Here is an 18,331-nt window from a genome sequence, read left to right as displayed (position 1 = left end):
CAGAGAATCAATAAAGAATTATATTTTAAATTTAAAAAAAAAAGATGGACCACACAGATGAACCACAGGGGTGCCTAATGAGATTGTAAATTAAAGTCTTAAAGTAAAGGTACTAAGGAAATTCTTTCAAAAGTATTATTTATCTAGAAAGCACTCTTTCTCCATTTCCCCTGCTCCCTACAAGGAGTAAAACAGCAATTCTGTGATGGTGAAAAGAAAATCCAATGATGAAATCACGAGAGAAGCAGAATAGAAAGTATTCATTCATAAAGTGAGAGCAGAAGATGTAAAGGAACCTAAGACTTCTCAGGACTGCCGAAGGCCATTCCAGACAGCTGACTAGATGTTTCCTGCTCTTCATCTTGTACACGGAATTTCTCTTGAAAATAAGATCTTAGCACTAAAATGAGCCAACTGCTGGTGCTGGAACAACAGAAGAATGAAGCTGATTAGAGGCCCCTTCACTGACAGCCTTCCCAAAATTAATTCAAAATGGAACAGAAATCAAAATATAAGATGCAAAACTGAGAGCATGAACAGAAGACAATGGAACTCTAGATAACCTACAATCTAATAATGTAGGTTATTTGGGGGTGGGGGTGAAGAGGGTTTAACCCAGGGACTTGAATATGCTAGGCAAGCACTATAGCACTGAGCTTCAGACCCAAAATGATCACCTTTTAGATATAATATCAAAAGTATTGTGCACAAGAGAAACAATTAGTGAGATTAGCTAGCCTGAAGAAGCTACATGTGTAATCACAACTGCATGACATTCTGGAAAAGGCAAACCTTTGGAGGAAGTGTGGATTCTTGTATCCCTGAGGTTGTGGGGAAGGAGGGGTGAATGGTCAAAGCACAGAGTGTTTTAGGGGCAGTAAAACCATTCTGTAAGTTACCATAGTGGTGAAAACACATCATTATACATTTCTACAAATCCATAGGATGTATAACACCAAGAAGAAGTCTATTGGGAGCTCCAGCTGCTTAGTGATGGATATGTCTGAGAATGATGTGCAACTTCATCAGACAAACCCCTCTGTGGAGTATATTGATCATGGAGAAGTTCATACATGTATGGAGGTAAAGAAATCTAGGACTTCTATTCACCTGCTGCTCAACATTTTTGAGTCTACCAAGGCTCTAAAAAAGTCTACTGGAAAAAAAAAATTCTGGGAACCTGAAACGTAAACTGCCCTCCATTTAACCAGACTCTTGAGTTACAGACTGTTACTTGTAATAATCAGCACTGACAAAGTTCCATCTCTCCCTACAGATTATGTTCTAGAACTTCAACACCAAGCTATGTATGTGTCCATTCAGGCAATGCTGTCCGTTACGTCTCTGGTCATATCACCAGCACAGAGATGGATTCCAGAGACTGGTCACCTACACTGTGCAGATCTACCACAGCTATGCTTTCCCCCATGCCATCGTGCACCTGGAAAAGGCTAAGTGGGACCTCACAGACTAGATCATGAAGATCCAGAAAGAACATAGCTACAGCCTCACCACCATGGCCAAGCAGGAAATATTGCACAACACCAAAGCGAAGCTGTGCTATGTCACCCTGGACTTTGAGCAAGAGGTAATCGCTGCTGCATCTTCCTCCTCCTCCTCTCTGGAGAAGAACTGTGAGTTGCCCTATGACCAGATCATCACTATTGCAGTGAGTGGTTCTGCTGTCCCAAATGCTCTTCCAGCCCTCCTTTCTGGGTATGGAATCCTATGGCATCAACTACATTCAGTTCCATCATGAACTATGATTAAACATCTGCAAAGACCTATATGGCACATAGTGTTGTCTAGTTGTACCACCATGTATCCAGGCATGGCTGTGAGGATGCAGGAGGAGATTTCAACTCTGAATCTGAGCAAGATAATCATTGTGCCTTTTGAGAGCAAATATCTATGTGGATTCACAGCTCCATGCTGGCCTCTGTGACCACCTTCCATCAGATATGGATCATCGAGCAAGTGTACCACAAGTCCAGCCCCTCCATCATGCACTGAAACCACTTCTAGGCAGACTGTTCCAGACAGTGTAGGTGAGCCCATCTCTGGAACCCATCACTATGCAGGTGGTATCACCAGAGGTATACAGGGATAGCACCACCTGAATGGCTACATACATGACTGGGTGTTAAAAGTCTTTCACATGAGCTGTGGTTTACACACTTGATGAAATCTAACTTGTGCAGAGAGATGAGGAGGGAGAGAACATTGGCAAATAAAACTTTTTTATTTATTATTTATTTTTAGATTTGTTTTGTTTTTGTTTGATTTGTCACTTTTGGACTCAGGATTTAAAAAGTGAAGGTGACAGCAGTCGGATGGAGTAAGCATCTCCAAAGCTCTACAGTGTGGCTGAGGACTTCGCACATTGCTTTTCTTTATTTGTTTTTAATAGTCATTCCAAGTAGCCATGAAAGAAATGGCTACAGGAAGTCCCTTTTCCTCCCAAAAGCCACCACCAGCACCACCACCCCACTTGAAAGGATGACCTAGTCCACACCCTGACTCCATCTAGCATTGCTTTTATGCAAATTATGCAAATTGTTGTTTAATCTTGTGCCCTAATACATTTTTAGTTTTGTTTTTATTTTGGACATTAGCCAATGTTACCTCCCTTTTCTGTCTCCCCCACGCACCGCAACTCCAGATGTATGAAAGTTTTCAGTCCCCCTGGGAGTGAATTGAGGTATAAAAGCAGCCAGGGCTTGCCTGTTCACTGACTTGTGTAGCAGGAATCTTAAAAGTTCTTATTAATAAAATCAAACCCGAGGCAAGTTATTGGGGTCCATGCTGGTAGATCAGAGAGACAGAACAAGCCACAGCTATCTCACCTTGCCAGTTCCTCAGCTGGTCCTGTTTCCTCAGACTGGAAGCGTCTTTGTCCTCATCCCAATTGCTCTCAGCTGCACTGCTGCTTCAAAGCTTGAATGCTTAACCAAAATCTTCTAGTTTCTGTCTCACGCCTTATATATCTTCCTGCTTTCTACCACCTCCTGGATTAAAGCTGCTTTCTGATTAAAGGCGTGTGTCACCATGCTTGCTATTTCCAATGTGCCTTGAACTCACAGAGATCCAGAGGATTTCTATCTCTGGAATGCTAGATTAAAGGTGTGAGTGCCACCATTTTCTTTGTATCTAGTGGCTGTCTGTCCTCTGACCCCAGATACATTTATTAGAGTACACAATATTTTGGGGAACACAATACCACCACAGACTTGAGACCAGTTTAATAAAAGTGTACACATTACAAACAAAGAATATCTCATTTCCTTAGAAAGAACTACAGTGGCCTTCTAAATAGGTTTGAAAACACACCTGCCTTTCCTAAGAAAGCTTGGGAATGGTTAGGCTCTCTTGTTTGTGCAGAAATTCTAAACTCTGCAGGGTGTATCACACCAGTTTCCCATGAAGCCAGATTCTAAGCCTGAGTGTGTCTATCACAGGCAACACAACACCTGCTTTAAGAAGAAAAAAAAAATCACACCATGCAAGGTCACCATGCAAGACTGTCACTGAATCCCAGCACTTGGGACTGTGAGTTTGAGGCTAGCCTGGGCTAATAGTGAGAGCCTGTCTCAAAAAAAGAAAAAGATAAAAATAGTTGTAATTGGTTCAAAGTAAGATATTAAAAAACATCTAGTAACAGGGAATATACATGGACCTAAAAATAAATTTAAGGAATCCTAAAATGCAGGTTTTATGTAGCCTCTCTCTCCAGATCCTTTTAGCACAAAAGATCTTTGATAAGCAGAAACCAATCCAATTTTTCCCCTCTCCAGAATACACTGGAAGATAATGTCACCTATGTTCCTGTTCCTAGGGGTTTGAGCAACTATAGCATAAGTTGCTGTGAAATGTCATTCTGTATGCTATGAATCTGTGTTGCTCTGATTGGTTGATAAATAAAATGCTGATTGGCCAGTAGCCAGGCAGAAAGTATAGGTGAGATAAGCAGACAAGGAGAATTCTGGGAAGAGAAAGGTTGAGTCGAGAGTGACCAGCCAGACACAGAGGAAGCAAGATGATAAGGCAGAACTGAGAAAAGTTACCAAGCCACGTGACTAAACAAAAATAAGAATTATGAGTTAAGTGTAGGAGCTAGTCAGTAATAAGCCTAAGCTAATGTCCATACGGTTTGTAATTAATGTAAGCCTCTGTGTGTTTATGGGGGTCTGAGTGGCTGTGGACCAGGCAGGACACAGAAAACTTCCAACTGCAATAAGTCTACTGTTTGCTTCCATTTCCTGACTTAACATGCAAAGACATCTTTTGACTGCCACTGTTATAGCTGTGAGGGGTAAATGATTGCTCCCTCTTCTCTTCCCAGGGTTGGATACTTAGGTTGCAATTTTTAGTTTTCAATTTTGTTAACAGTTAACTATAAATAACATAGTAAACACATATTTCTCATTACATTGATTTTCCACAGGAGTACTTGAACGTGTTTTTGTGACATAAGCATTTTAGTACCTAAACATGTTTTCTGCTGCTTGGTAGATTGCTTCTAAAAGATGAAAATCAATAAACACAACCATAACAACTATGCAAATTTGTTCTAATATTGTGCTAAAACATTTCCCTTTTCACGAGTCCCATTACATAACCCAGAGTAGCAGACTATGAAATGATTGATAGATGATAGATAATAGATAGATTATTCTGACTTTTCCCGATTCTACCTACCAAGTATTTATTTTGCATGTTAGTGCCAAATCTGACAAAGATATAAAAGAGGAACATGTTCGTGCTTATAGAAAAACAACTGTGATTTAGGAAGTTGCAAGGAGACCTGGAAGTAATCAGTAAGTCATAAGTGCTGACTTGAACATTTTTTCCAAGTAATTGCCACATTAATTATTTGGGTACATTGACTCATGCAACAAATATTTCAGTGCCAACTATGGACTAGACACTTCATAAGTCACTAAAGAATAATTAGTGATCCAAAATGAATGTGATATTGTGGAGACTGCAAGAAGCATCTCTAAGACTATAACAGGCAATCTAGTCTTGAGTCAAGACAGACTTCAGAATATGACATCTGTGGTGGGGTTTAAAGGAAATGAATATTCAGTCATGTAGAGAAAGGCAAGAGTTGGGGTGTTGTTTGCTGGGTCCTAATGGCTCCCTCAAGGGAGGGGTGAAAAGGCACAGCTTCAATGGCACAGACCCCAGGAGTCAGGTAGGCAAACAGCAGATTTGTTTATTCAGCAATGGGAGAGCCTTATATATCCTCCTCCCAGCACCCCGGCTGTGTCTCAATCTGGTGACATTTTGTGGTCACCCTTCATTGGCTAGGCATGATCAGGACCTCTCACAGCACCTGTTGCTAGGTCCTCAGGCAGACTCCAGGTTGGCTCATCTCTTGGCTTCATAGGCCTTATCTTCCTACAAGGGTATATGGTGAGTGACATCCTGGGTAGGACAAATGATGTATCTCAACCTTTGCAATTGCCAACTAGACAAACAGAAAGAAATCCAGAAGAAAATACAAATTACATGGTTTCTAATAAATGAATCACATGACTATATGACCATATGATTCAAGTAGTTGTAATATGCTTAATGTTATATTACAAAAATTTTGCAATTAATTACCATAATTATACATCTATTAACATGATTTTAATTTTACCAAGTTCATATGAATTGAATATAGAAATATTTTCTTTCTTTTTTTGTTTTTTGTTTTTTTAATTTGTTTGTTTTGTTTTTCAAGACAGTGTTTCTCTGTGTAGCCCTGGCTGTCCTGGAACTCAATCTGTAGACCAGGCTAGCCTTGAATTCACAGATCTGCTTGCCTCTGCTCCCAAGTGCTGGGATTAAAGGCGTTTGTGCCAATACCACCCAACTGAAATATTTTATTTAATATAATTTTTTAAGAAAATAATAAGAATGTATCCCTTTTGTGTAAGCTTTGAGTTACAATATTCAAATTCTTGAACCATGTACTTATTACAGGATGTAAGAGAAATCTTACATTGATGAAATCACTCTATGTTTTGCAGTCCTTACCACTCCTCTTTACCCCTTCCTGTAAACTTTGTTATTGTATGGTCCATTTCCAAAACAGTATTTTTCCATAGTACTTTGAACGTATTGATGAAATAAGCTAAATGGATCATGTGTGCATGTTTGAGCCTGCAATGCATTCATGAATGATGGGTTTGGGCAGATGTGGTAGCATGTGTGTGGAGCCCAGAGGTTCACTTCTAACAGCTTCCTCGGTCACCCTGCACCCTGCACTTTGTTTTTTGAAAACATCTCTCACTAAACCTTGAGCTCCTCAACAGAACTAGGCTGGCTGTTCAGCCAGCCCCAGGGACCTTCTTGACCCTTCCTCCCCAATGCTGAAATTACAGGTGTCCACTGCCCTGGATGACTTTTTACGTGGTTGTTGGGGACTTCGGGTCCTCATGTTTTCACAGTGTAATTAGTCTTCTCAGTCGTGAACTTGGTGAGATTTAAAATCATCTTGAAGATGAGCCTCTGGGCATGCATGTGAGGGCACATCTTGACTGGGTTAGCTGTGGTGGGAAGACCACTGTACTTTCCATTCTTCTCTGAGCTGGAATCACGAACTGCAGAAAACGTGAAAATAAAGTGGTGCCAGCATTCATTGCTCTCTGCTCCCTGACTATGGATTCATTGTAAACCCCTCCCTCAAGCTTCTCACACATTGACTTCCCCTCAATTGTGGTAAACACCCTCAAACTGCCAGCCAAGGTGAGCATTTTGACCTTGAAGTTCATTTATCAGACTTTTTTTTACCACAGCAGTAGGAAATGAGAATAAGACATGCAAGCGCTTCACTGAATCAACTTCCCAAGGCCCCCCAATTTTTTTAATTGAGTAGAATAAAAGAAGACATCATAGAAAGTGCCATTTCAGGAGCTGTTTTAGCTATACAAATCGTAGCATGGATGAAGTAACTGAGAACTACAGTTCTTGCGAAAATACATGAGAAGCACTGACCTAGAAACGTCTATGCTAGAAGGGTCAGTAACACTTCCAAGGGAGTATTTATTTTCCAGCATACATGTGATCAGCACTGTTTGAATTTGTCTAACTGTTATGAAAGGAAACACCAAATGAGGTCTAAGGAATGTCTATTCAACTATGGAATCTAGACAAAGCTAAGCCTCATTAAGATGGAATGCTTCATGTGACTTTGCTAATCCCACAGACTCTAAAAGGCTGTCCTTCACTAAAACAGGTAGGAAGGGTTTATCAGATGAGGCATCTGTCAAAATAAAGTAGCTAACTTACTACACCACTCTGGGAGTTGGATCATATCCGACCATAGATTCTTTAACATCTGTAATATAATAAGAAAGAAAGAAAGAAAGAAAGAAAGAAAGAAAGAAAGAAAGAAAGAAAGAAAGAAAGAAAGAAAGAAAGAAAGAAAAGCAGCAGTTCTCATACCCAATTCAAGTAATGTCCTACTAAGAAACTATCAGTCATGTGTGTGGCAAATGAAAACATTCTTTTTTTTTTTTGAGTCCTCTTTTCAGTGTCCTATGACAGAGAAGTGAGTGTCTGAAGTGGTGGAACTTGGATCAGTGTGAAAGAACTATCCAGCACCTATGGCATCTACCAGGGAAAGGGCTCTCCTATGGGTTATAAGCCAAGGAATATGGATAACTCAACTCTGTGCATCTGAAATAGAAAAATAAGGAAGACACATCAACATTGCTTCATACTACAATGGATTAGCACAGAAAAAAAATTAGTAATTGGCCACTGTATAAACTGAAAAAAGGAAGGAAGGAAGGAAGGAAGGAAGGAAGATAGCCAAGTCTCCCACAGTAGTGATTTTTGTCCTAAAGATCTTTATCAGCAAATATTCAATTCATCCTCTTTAGAAATATTTTCACTGTCTGTCTCTGCTGCTATCACTTTAAAATCTCTGCTCTTTTTTTATAACAAGAGTTATTTAAATGTAAGCATCTAAAGCAGATGACAAGAGGAAAAATCACCACCCAAGAAGCCTAGTGAGTAAATTTTGCAAACTCATAGTCACCCCTTGAGGAGAGCAGAGTAATTTAACTGGAGAGGATGCTGGTTGAAGGGAGATCAATATGTAATTTTAGCTAGATTGCATCCCTATTGTCCTTTGGGCCTATGCCAAAGAAACACTCTACCTAGCTTGGGACAAGGGGTCAAACCAGGAACGTTACTTTGCACTTGGGAGGGAAAATGAAGCCAGGTACCAGCATTAAGCTGAGCCATCCTGGGATTCCATTAGAGTATCAGACATGAAGAAGATGAGCTGCAGTTGCTGTGGCTGTGACATCATTTTACCATCTCCAAGCTTCCCTGAGCAGCTTCGCTAATACACTTACGGTGCAACCACTCATTTTCCATTATGGTTTTTATCTGAAACCTTAAAGTAAATTTGTCTTAAATCAATTCTACATTATTCCAAGTATCATTAGTTGGGGGAAAATGAAATGTTTTAAAAATCCGACTGGTATCACTACCACAGAAAATACTAAACCTTTCATTTCAGAAGACTACTTCAGGGACCTGATTAGTCTGCCAAGACTATTGTCTACTAAAAAAAAAAAAAAAAAAAAGAAATCATTTTAAACCAAAGCCACTCTCAGAAATTAGAAGCCATTGTCTAAATATAAATACTGTCCTTGAAGACAGACAAATAGGTAAGATTTGTGTTGCGAAATCAATTCAACTTTAAATTTTATTTTATTTTTGAAACATTTATTTTTTATTTTGTGTTCCACTTCAAGGCAACAGCTTTACACTTTGGAAAAGCCCACAGATTTCTAAGAAAAGTATTGTTTAAAAATTAGTGTCTTCAAGGTCACAGATCCTATTACTAGAAGGTGTGCATGTCTGTATGTCTGTGTGTGGGTATGAGTGCCTGTGTGTAGTGTTTGTGTTGTTGAATATTCAAGAAAATTAACCACACAAATGATTCACTCATGGCTGAGGCTGATCTGAGGTAATCCAGTTTTCCTGACATGCAGGGTTGAAGAAATTAAGCCTAAGGCAATCCACCCACAGTGTTTTGTTTTTTTTTTTTTTATTGTAGGCTATTGATGACATGGTCACTTCAGGGTGATGAGAGAACAACCACAGAACAATATGGAAGAAGAGGCCGTCCATGTGTGTGACATCCGTGACAGACTGACACAAAATCAACTCTAAAGAAGAGAAATGCCGAGGAGGGCAGAGCCAGTCAACCCAAGTTCTAATTACATCTGGTCTTACTACTGCCTGCTTTGTGATTGTCTTCAGTTTGAAGGTCAGTTTGAGCTTTGTTTTCTATTTTACTTTTTATTTAAAATATTGTAACACATATAAGCAAATAGAGTTAGCCTTCATAATCAAGAAAACGATATGTATAATCATATTACACTCTTTGTTTTCACTACCAGGAAATTAGGACTGAATTTTTCTCTTCAAAGATTTACTTATTTTTATTTTATGTGTATGACTATCTTACCTGCATGCATGTCCATGTACCATGTGCCTGCAATTTATGAGGAAGCCAAAGAAGGGCATTGGATCCTCTGGAAATGTAATGAGCTCCATGTAGGTACTGGGAATCCAACCCTGGAATCAAGCAATCAGTGCTCTTAACCACTGAGCAATCTCTCCAGCCCTAGGATCAAATTCAACCACACACACACAAAAAAATCGTGTTTCAATAGCCCATACGTCTATGTTCATTTTAATAATATACCAGTTTCCACTTTGTGTATGGTTATTTAATATGTATTCATGACAACTTTTTCTAATTTCAATTATAAAATATAGATTACTTACAAAATAAGCTGAGGAATGATTTACCATATAAAACAAATTGTATATATACAAAATAATGATAACTTTCTCAGAAGCCCCACAGAATAAACATAAACCAGGAAAACTGAAATGATTAAAGTTATTTTACAAAGCAGAAATTTTTATTTCAGAAAGTGGTGTTCTGTTCATTTTCCAAACAAATAGAAGTCATTGTCATATTTTTATATAATCAACCAGAAGAAGCAGGAGTTGGTTTCATATGATTTTTAATGATCTATATAGAATCCAAATTACAAAATAACAGAATTGATAACCTAAGAATTACTGAAAAGTGTCTCATATATGCAGCTCATTTTGTTTTTTCTGACTCGGGCCATTTAATTTGACTAATCTAATTAATTTGTACCAAAATATGTCAGCTCTGTTGCATTAAGTTTTGTATTAAAATCATTTGACTGCTTGCCAGAGAATATCTTTCTCTAGAATTGCATTTGTGGAATAAATACATAATGCCTTGTACACATGTTCACCACTCTGATGGACATTTGTTTCCTATCTATCCACACTCTGAAGATCATAATGCATTCCACACTTAAAAATACATATTGTACATTTGACAAGTACTACAAGGTCAAGTTCAATGGTGTGTGTGTGTGTGTGTGTGTGTGTGTGTGTGTGTGTGTGTGTTTAAATTTTAAATTTCCTTAGAACCTCAACCCTGAAAAGCTGTGTATGGTCAATGAGGCAGGTAGAATGCTAGCCAGAGCTTGACTTCGTGAACAAAGACTAGTAGCTGTAATTTCTTTCAGAACATTAATGAGAAAAATATTTTGATGTTGTTTTTAATGTATTCATGACTCACACATCACAGAATGATTGGTTTTAGTTTAGCAGTGACAAGAAAGTACACTGAAGATAAGAAGAGCTTCCTTGTATCTTTAAGAGTTCAGATCTAGCTACGGGAGCTCCTTATCCACTCCATATTAACATTCCAGATTATTGGGATGGTCACTTAGATTTTCAGTTCTCTTAATAGCACGAAAATAAGCTTGGGTAAGGATGTAAAGAAATCAGAAGGTCTAGACAGCAAAACAGATTCCTTGAACTTTGCCTTTTTCTTTAGTGAGTCTCTGTCTGCCCAAAATTATATACATGTGGGACAGGGCATGCTATTTCAATCAGTCCGCATCATCCACATCTGCCTAAGACTCAGCCAGACTACACAGCATCTGTGTAACCACACTGCTATATTTGCAGGGCTTGTTGTAAATTATGCATTTATTATGTACTTGTAGAAAATCACTTGTAAGTCAAAGGCCATAGGTATTTTCTCCTGTCATATTTTCAGAATTATATGCCAATGACAAATTCAAAATCAATTTTAAATACTTTTAAAGCATACAACTCTTTTCAAAACACATTCAGGATTTATTTTTATTTAATGACAACTATGCTCTTATAGATGCATTTTTCATGGCAGCATTCCCTAATGTAAACTGGCCTGTAGGGTTAAAATTAGGAGAGTATCTCAGAGATCTGCTGTATCTTATCAATCAATCAACCATCTTCTGAGAATGTCTTCTGATGACATTCTCACCATCATCACCTATCATTGGGATGCTCTTTGTTAAGTCTTTATATGGAAAGTTGGTACGAGCTGGTGAATGGGGTAATTGAAGTATTAACAGTCTAGGTGAATGCAAACCACACTGAAAATGAAGACAACCTTCAAACACTGTTTTTTTTTATGTAAGAATAAAAGAATATTGGAGAAAAACAAAGCTCAGTGTTTAAGCTTCCACACTGAAGATCAAAGGACTCAATAAACTTAAATGAGAAAGAAGAACCTATTCTACATATTCTCTTATCCCCACATGGAAATCTCTCATTCTCATTTCATGAGGGATCCATGAAGAAGGATCTCCCTAGTCTTGGAAGTAGTGACTTAATAGTTTTTAGTTCATAGATTGTGTTAAATTATTGTAGCATTTACAAATAGCTGTCATTCAACTACTTTGATCCTTTTTCTGGGTTGGATTATTATAATGACAAAACATTATTTAACAAAATAAATATTGAGTGGATGATAAGATTAAAACTCCAGAAAAGCAGAGATTTTGCTTTAGTGACTGACTATAAATCATGCACATAAGTATTCATGAGAACTAGTCATTTCTATCACTTCCTTTGGTGCATATCTTTTTCCTGAGGGATATATGATGACAAAAAGATGCATGTGGGAACTTTAAAACTTAAGGCTTATATGTTCTTCATGCTTGTCTTTCAATTCTTTCCAGTCTGGCTCTAAAACTCTGGCAATGACTTTAAAGGATTTCATGAAAACTACAAGAATCATGCATCTTTGTGAAATGCTGACATGCCCTTGATCATTATCCCCAGTCCTATGCTGCTGTGATCACAGAATGCCTTAGAAGACAGGACTGGCTTCTGAGTGTGACAGCCTGAGTTAGTTCTCCAGTACAAGATCCTTACTTTGCTACATAACTGCTCCAGGACTCAGCTACATCACCCACGCAATGCAGATAACAGAAATCCACTTTTTGGTTATTGGAACTTTAATGAGATAAAGAACATACAAGAACACCACCTATAGAAGTCATTACTCCGGAAATGCTCTTTCTGCTATCAATACCCATCTGTAATGCCTAAACTATTACTGATCAGGGCAAGGCTACATATTAGAAAATAAAGCTTCACATGCCGGTAGATGGGACCTTTAGACTTAGCCTCATCTTAGCATTGACTGTACCAGTTAAATCCTGAACCTCTGCAGTCCACTATATTGTAGCTATCACGTTTCCAGGTCACGAATGGTCTTTCAGCTTTTGTCCCTACTGGAAATGCTTTCTCGGATAAGAGTGAAACACTGTTTATTTCCTAGGACTGAATTGTAACGTAGCTCTTGTTAATTATCTCTCGGCTGGTGCAGGAATTTTGTACTCTCCTCACATCCTGAAATGATGGCCAACGTCTTGTTCCAAATAAACTAATTACTTGAACTTTGACTCTGAGTAATGCTGCTGTCAAGAACCTCTTATTGTGATCGCCAATTGGGTTTCATAGTTACCATGGTAGATAATGGCTTTCTATAACAATATATAATCTTAGCAACAATTAGAGAAATATATTGTTGAATTCTTAGAATTTTTATTATAAAAATATGGAATTGAAATTTATAAATCAAAGTATGCACACCTGAAAATCATCTCAAAATTCTATATGTAAGCCAACTATTTGAAACTCAAGGTGCATTTTCCCATGTTGGTTCAACACTGGATTTAGTACTCTTGTTTAACAGACACACACACACACACACACACACACACACACACACACACACTATGTAAGACACATGTTTGACAGTGCACTATAGTTATGCAAGGTGTTAACATTGTATAGGGTAAATAAAGAAAGCATGGAAATTCCTATATATTTCTTTGAAAATTCCTGAGAACTTAACATAATTTCATAATAACAAGAAAAAAGATATTAATGAGTTAAACCACTTCCAGAGGATAGACAAAATAGTTAGAAATTGAATGTAATTATTCTTGTAAAAGAAAACAGGAAAAGAACCCATTAAAGACTTCATTGTTGTTCAGATATATATTATTATATAAATTGCATAGCATATATAGTATGTATTATATTCACTATATATATAAAATTGTTGAGCAGAGAAGTGAGATTAACATTATTCTAGAAAGAACCAAATCTGAAAATTAAGAACAAAGTGTAGCAGTTCAGGAGAGGCAGCTCAGTATGAGGTAAGGCTTTCTGAGAGCTCTCTGATGAAAATGGAACCTTCACATAATAAACTGACATTGGGTGTGCACAATCAAACTTGAATGGCTAATTTTCAAAAACATCGCTGGAGTGAATTCAGAAGAAGAAACAGTAAAATGGATTTTTAAAGTATTTTGAAAAAAAAATCCCTCTAGCTATCTTCTTCTCTGACTGTAAGAGTTTGTTTATACATATTCTTCCCACCTCGTACCCATCAACCCAGATTCAGAGGAATTTTCCATAATGGAAATAATAATAAGGGACCAAGAGTTGTTTTCCTGAATTATCTATAGATTATGAAGAGTAACACACTTATGCTGAAATGATGGAAATCATGTAGCAAAGTATGTTCCAAGAAGAGAGCTGTTCACTCAGAACAAGAAGTATGATAGAGTTAAGAAGAAGATATTATATTGCATAGTTGTTTAGTCTTCAATATGGAATTTTGAACCAATTTTCAGATGTGCATACTTCAACTTCTTATTAAGTTCAATAGCAAGGTTCTCCAAGTCCAAACAGTACAAAAACTACCAAAGGTGTTGGAAACAATTTTCTATTGCAATTGTAGTATATCAGATGTATAGTGGATCACAGACTGTTTAAGACAGAATGAATCATAATGTCTATCTAACCCAAATGGAATTTCCAGACCAGCACTGTTCTACAATGTCTTGTTTAATCGAAACAAAATACAGTTTATAGCAGTTATACTGCAAAGAACACCAAGGCAAATAAGACATGCGTCAATCCACGTCCAGAGTAGCTAGAAATACAAAATCAGACAAGGAAAGTGCATTAATGGCATAAGCTACCATCTTGAAGACTGCTTCTGAAAGGCATGATTGAAACATTATCATTTTAGTTCATTGAGGTTTTCATTTTAGCTTAGAAAGGACACACAGAGACCAACATGAGAAAGTGCTTTCAGTGTGTGCTCTTGGGGTGAGGATCAGCCTTGCAGAAAAACAGCCTTTTGTGACTATCTGAGAGCAAGATTCAAATGGAAAGGATGTAGCCAGGGAAGGAGCAGAAAAGACAAAGTCACCAGCCACTAAGCGCTGAGAAGCAGCCGAGTTAGTGGAGCTGCAGGTTGCATGAGAGTTCTTAGTGCAGACTCCCCTAACACCAGAACTGTAGCAACAAACTATATCCTGTAGTGTTAATAAGAACTGTACTGCAAGTTAATGAGTAGCCTTAAATACTAGTGCATTTAAATCTTACCCAGAAATATATAACAGTATTTACATAAATTATATTTCAATAACTGTGGAATTTACCCATATCTCCTGCTCATAGTAACACCGAGGCTCACTTTGATTCATTTCCACTACACTTCTTATATTATTATATGCTCAGTATTTCCTAGAGACCGGAGGGACAAACATTTTAAAAACTGTATCTGGACATCCACAGCCCAGCTGATGCAATTCTGCTCAGGTCTGTTCTAGCCACCCACAGGCCAGCCTGGGTCCTCATGGCTCCAGCTGGCGAAAAGACATCCACAGGCCATTACGATAAGCAAATATGTGGTGGAGAAATGGAAGGGAAAGAAAAGCAGAATGGTTCATGTGCTGTGGGAAGAGGTGAACCGGAAGAAGTGAAGGCAGTGAGGAGTGGGCTGATGTGGGTGGCCTGCTTGCCACCTGGGGCCATAGTGATAACTGGGCCTGGGCTGCTGCCAAGGGCAATGTCTGGGTCCATGGTCCTACCAAAGCCAGGGGCTGTGTGGACATCCATAGCCCATGTTGCCACCAAAGGCCACAAGGATGTCCAGTATCTAGGCTTCCACCTGTGGCCACATAGGTGTCCAAGGGCCAGGCCACTGCTGGAATCATGCTGTTCTGGGTGGCCTATGCTGCCACCCATGGCCATGGTATAGTTCAGGCCTGGGCTGCTGCCAAAAGCCTTGTCTGGGTCTAAATTGACGTCTGTGGCTCCTGTTGCAGCTGATGGCTGTGTGATTGCCTGGGGTCTGATCAGCTACATGGGACCATATTGGTGCCCAAGAACCATGCTGTAGCTGGGGGCCATGTCTGGGTCTGGGTCCCTACTGCAGCCAAGATCTGTGTTGATATCCATGGCTCCTGTTACCATTGAGGGCTATGCTGATTCCTGGGGTCTAGGCTGCCACATGGGGCCATGATGGTGTCTAACAGGCCTGCTGCCACTGGGCCATGCCAATCTAGGTAGCCTGCACCACCATAAGGACATGGCCACATCCAGACCTGGGCTGCTGCAGAGGACCATGTCGGGGTCTTTGGTCTTACTGGAGCCAGGTTCTATGTTGAAGTCCATGGCCCGTGTTACCACCAAGGGTCATGTGGAGGCCCAGGGTCTGGGCCACAACCTGTGGCCTTGTTGGAGTCTGGGAGCCATGCTGCAGCCAGGGCCATACAGATCTGAGTGACTTGTGCCACATCACCCAGGGCCTTGGGGTCATCCTGGCCCAGACGGCTGCCAAGGGCCACGTCTGGGTCTATGGACCTAATGCAGCCAATGTCTATTTTGATGCCTGAGGCTTCTGTTGCAATCGAAGGCCATGCAGGTGCCCGAGGTCTGAGGCTATGTTGGTATCTGGGGGGCCATGCTACTACTGGGGCTGTGCCAGTCTGAATAGCCTACACTGCCACCTGGGACAGTGGTGACATCCAGACCCAGTTGCTGCTGAGGACCATGTCTGGGTCCATGGTCCTCCCAAAGCCAATGTCTGTGTTGAAATCCCAGACCTGTGTTGCCACCAAAGGTCACACAGAAGCCCGGGATCAGGACCACAACCTGTGGCCTTGTTGGTATCTGGGGGCCATGCCCATGACTAGAGCCATCCTGAGCTGAGTGGCCTGTGCTTCTACCTGGATCCAGGATGTCAACCTCGCCAAGCTCCTGTCAAGGACCATGTCTGGGTCCATGATCCTGCTGTAGCTGGGTTCTGTGTTGATGTCTGTGCCCGTGCTACCTCAGGGGTCCATAGGAACCATGTATGATGAAATCAGAGGGCCAGGCTGAGCCGGCCCCACCCTTTGCTGGTCTTGGAATAGCTGACTCTGCCCCTCACTGGACACTGCAGCAAGAGAGCTGGCCCCTGGCCTCACACTCGGGAGAGATGGCTCCACCCCTCATCATGGGCAAGGGAGAACGGACCCTGACGGCAGGAGTGTAGGGGGTGCTGGCTCCACCCCTTGCCTGAGGGTAGGCACCCCAAGTGGCCTAGACTGACAAGCTCAGCTACCACTCAGGCCCACAGCTGGGCCTTAGGTTGGCCCACCATAGTATCTACCCCATCAGGACCTATTAGAGCTCGTGAAGGGACTGGTCTTGTGGACTGGTACCTACAGGATCTCCATGATATCTGAGAGAAATTTCGGAAAGTTCAGTGATAATAGTGTACCAGAAACTAGGGAACTTGAACCAGACCAATGTCTCACTGCAATAAACATTTACAAGTAAAGCTGATGGGACAAAAGGGTCTACTGTGTGACACACTGTGGCTCTCAATGCCACCAAGACAAATGAAGAGTTGTTGGAGAGGCGGGAAAGATGGAGGAGGGAAGAGGGTATTTTGTTTGTTTTTATTTGTTTGCTTGCTTGCTTGGTTGTTTTGGTTTACTTTCATTTGGTTTTTTAATTTTCTTTGTGGGGATGCTGCAGGGTTGAGGGGGAGGATATGGGAAGATTGGGAAGTGAATAGAATTAGGGTGTGTGATGTAAAATCCCCAAAGAATCAATAAAGAAATTATGTTAAATAAAAGAAACAAACTAATAAACAGATTGTGAAATAAATGAAAAATTATTAGTAATCCAAAAAAAAATAAAACACAAAAAAAATGTATCTGAACCTCTCAATACATACGGGCATTCTTTATTGTAAATTCCCTGATGGAAGTTTCTCTTTGACCAGTGACAAAAAAAAAAAATTTAATGATTTCCTAAGCATCTTTCATTTTTAGACTGATCTAATTGTTTAATTTTTTTTATTTGAGATACTATAAACCATTTCAAAACACAAATAATTCATATTTCTGAGGTGAGAAAAAATTTAAAAATTGCCCAAGACTGGCACAAAAGTCACCATCCATAATTGATGGGAAAATACTCATACACCTGTAAAATGCCTATAGATATGTGATATCTACTATTATTTACATGTACAAATGCACATAACTTCTTTTAATTTGACAACCAACTGTGATCTGTCAGCCATGCTTCCTGTTTCCCTACACTGTCTACCGAGTGACATGGCCCTGTGTTAAATAGGTGCTTTGGGAGTTGGAACTCAGCTGCCCACAGCAGTGTCTTCCTGAGACTCAGACACCTAACTCCAAGTCCTCTACTGCCTCTTGTTTATTAGCACACAAAGAGGAATAAAAAGCCAAGTTAATTGGGTCACCTTATTGACTAGAAGCATAACGGTATATTGGATTAATCTCCACGTCTAAGGTAACATTGCCAACAAGACGATTTTATCAGCGCTATGCAGATTAAGGGGATGTCAAGAAATATGGACATTACAACCCCTGAGATCCTGTCTTGTCAAGCTGACATTCATCAAAGTTCTAGAAACCAAGGTTACCAGAAAATACATTCAAGCATCTAGCCCATATCCCATGCCCCTCTTCAGTAACTGACTCTGTTTCCCAGCATCTCAACTAGCTAGTCTTTCCTTAATGGTAAGAAAATACCAGATTCCAAAGGAAGTTCCGTCAATGTTTTGGAAAAAGAAAGGGGAGATCATTTTCATTTG

The 18,331-nt window shown here is 39.7% G+C and overlaps 1 pseudogene; it reads left to right on the top strand.

Moving 5' to 3' along the window:
* The first annotated feature begins 945 nt into the window (after nucleotides 1-945).
* LOC114703595 lies at nucleotides 946-1,770 on the top strand (annotated as a pseudogene).
* The last annotated feature ends 16,561 nt before the right edge of the window (nucleotides 1,771-18,331 follow it).

The sequence above is a fragment of the Peromyscus leucopus genome, chromosome 4, assembly GCF_004664715.2.
Source record: "Peromyscus leucopus breed LL Stock chromosome 4, UCI_PerLeu_2.1, whole genome shotgun sequence".
Classification (NCBI taxonomy): Eukaryota; Metazoa; Chordata; class Mammalia; order Rodentia; family Cricetidae; genus Peromyscus; species Peromyscus leucopus.
Note: the sequence above shows the minus strand (reverse complement) of the source record. Positions and strands in the feature narration are given on the sequence as shown.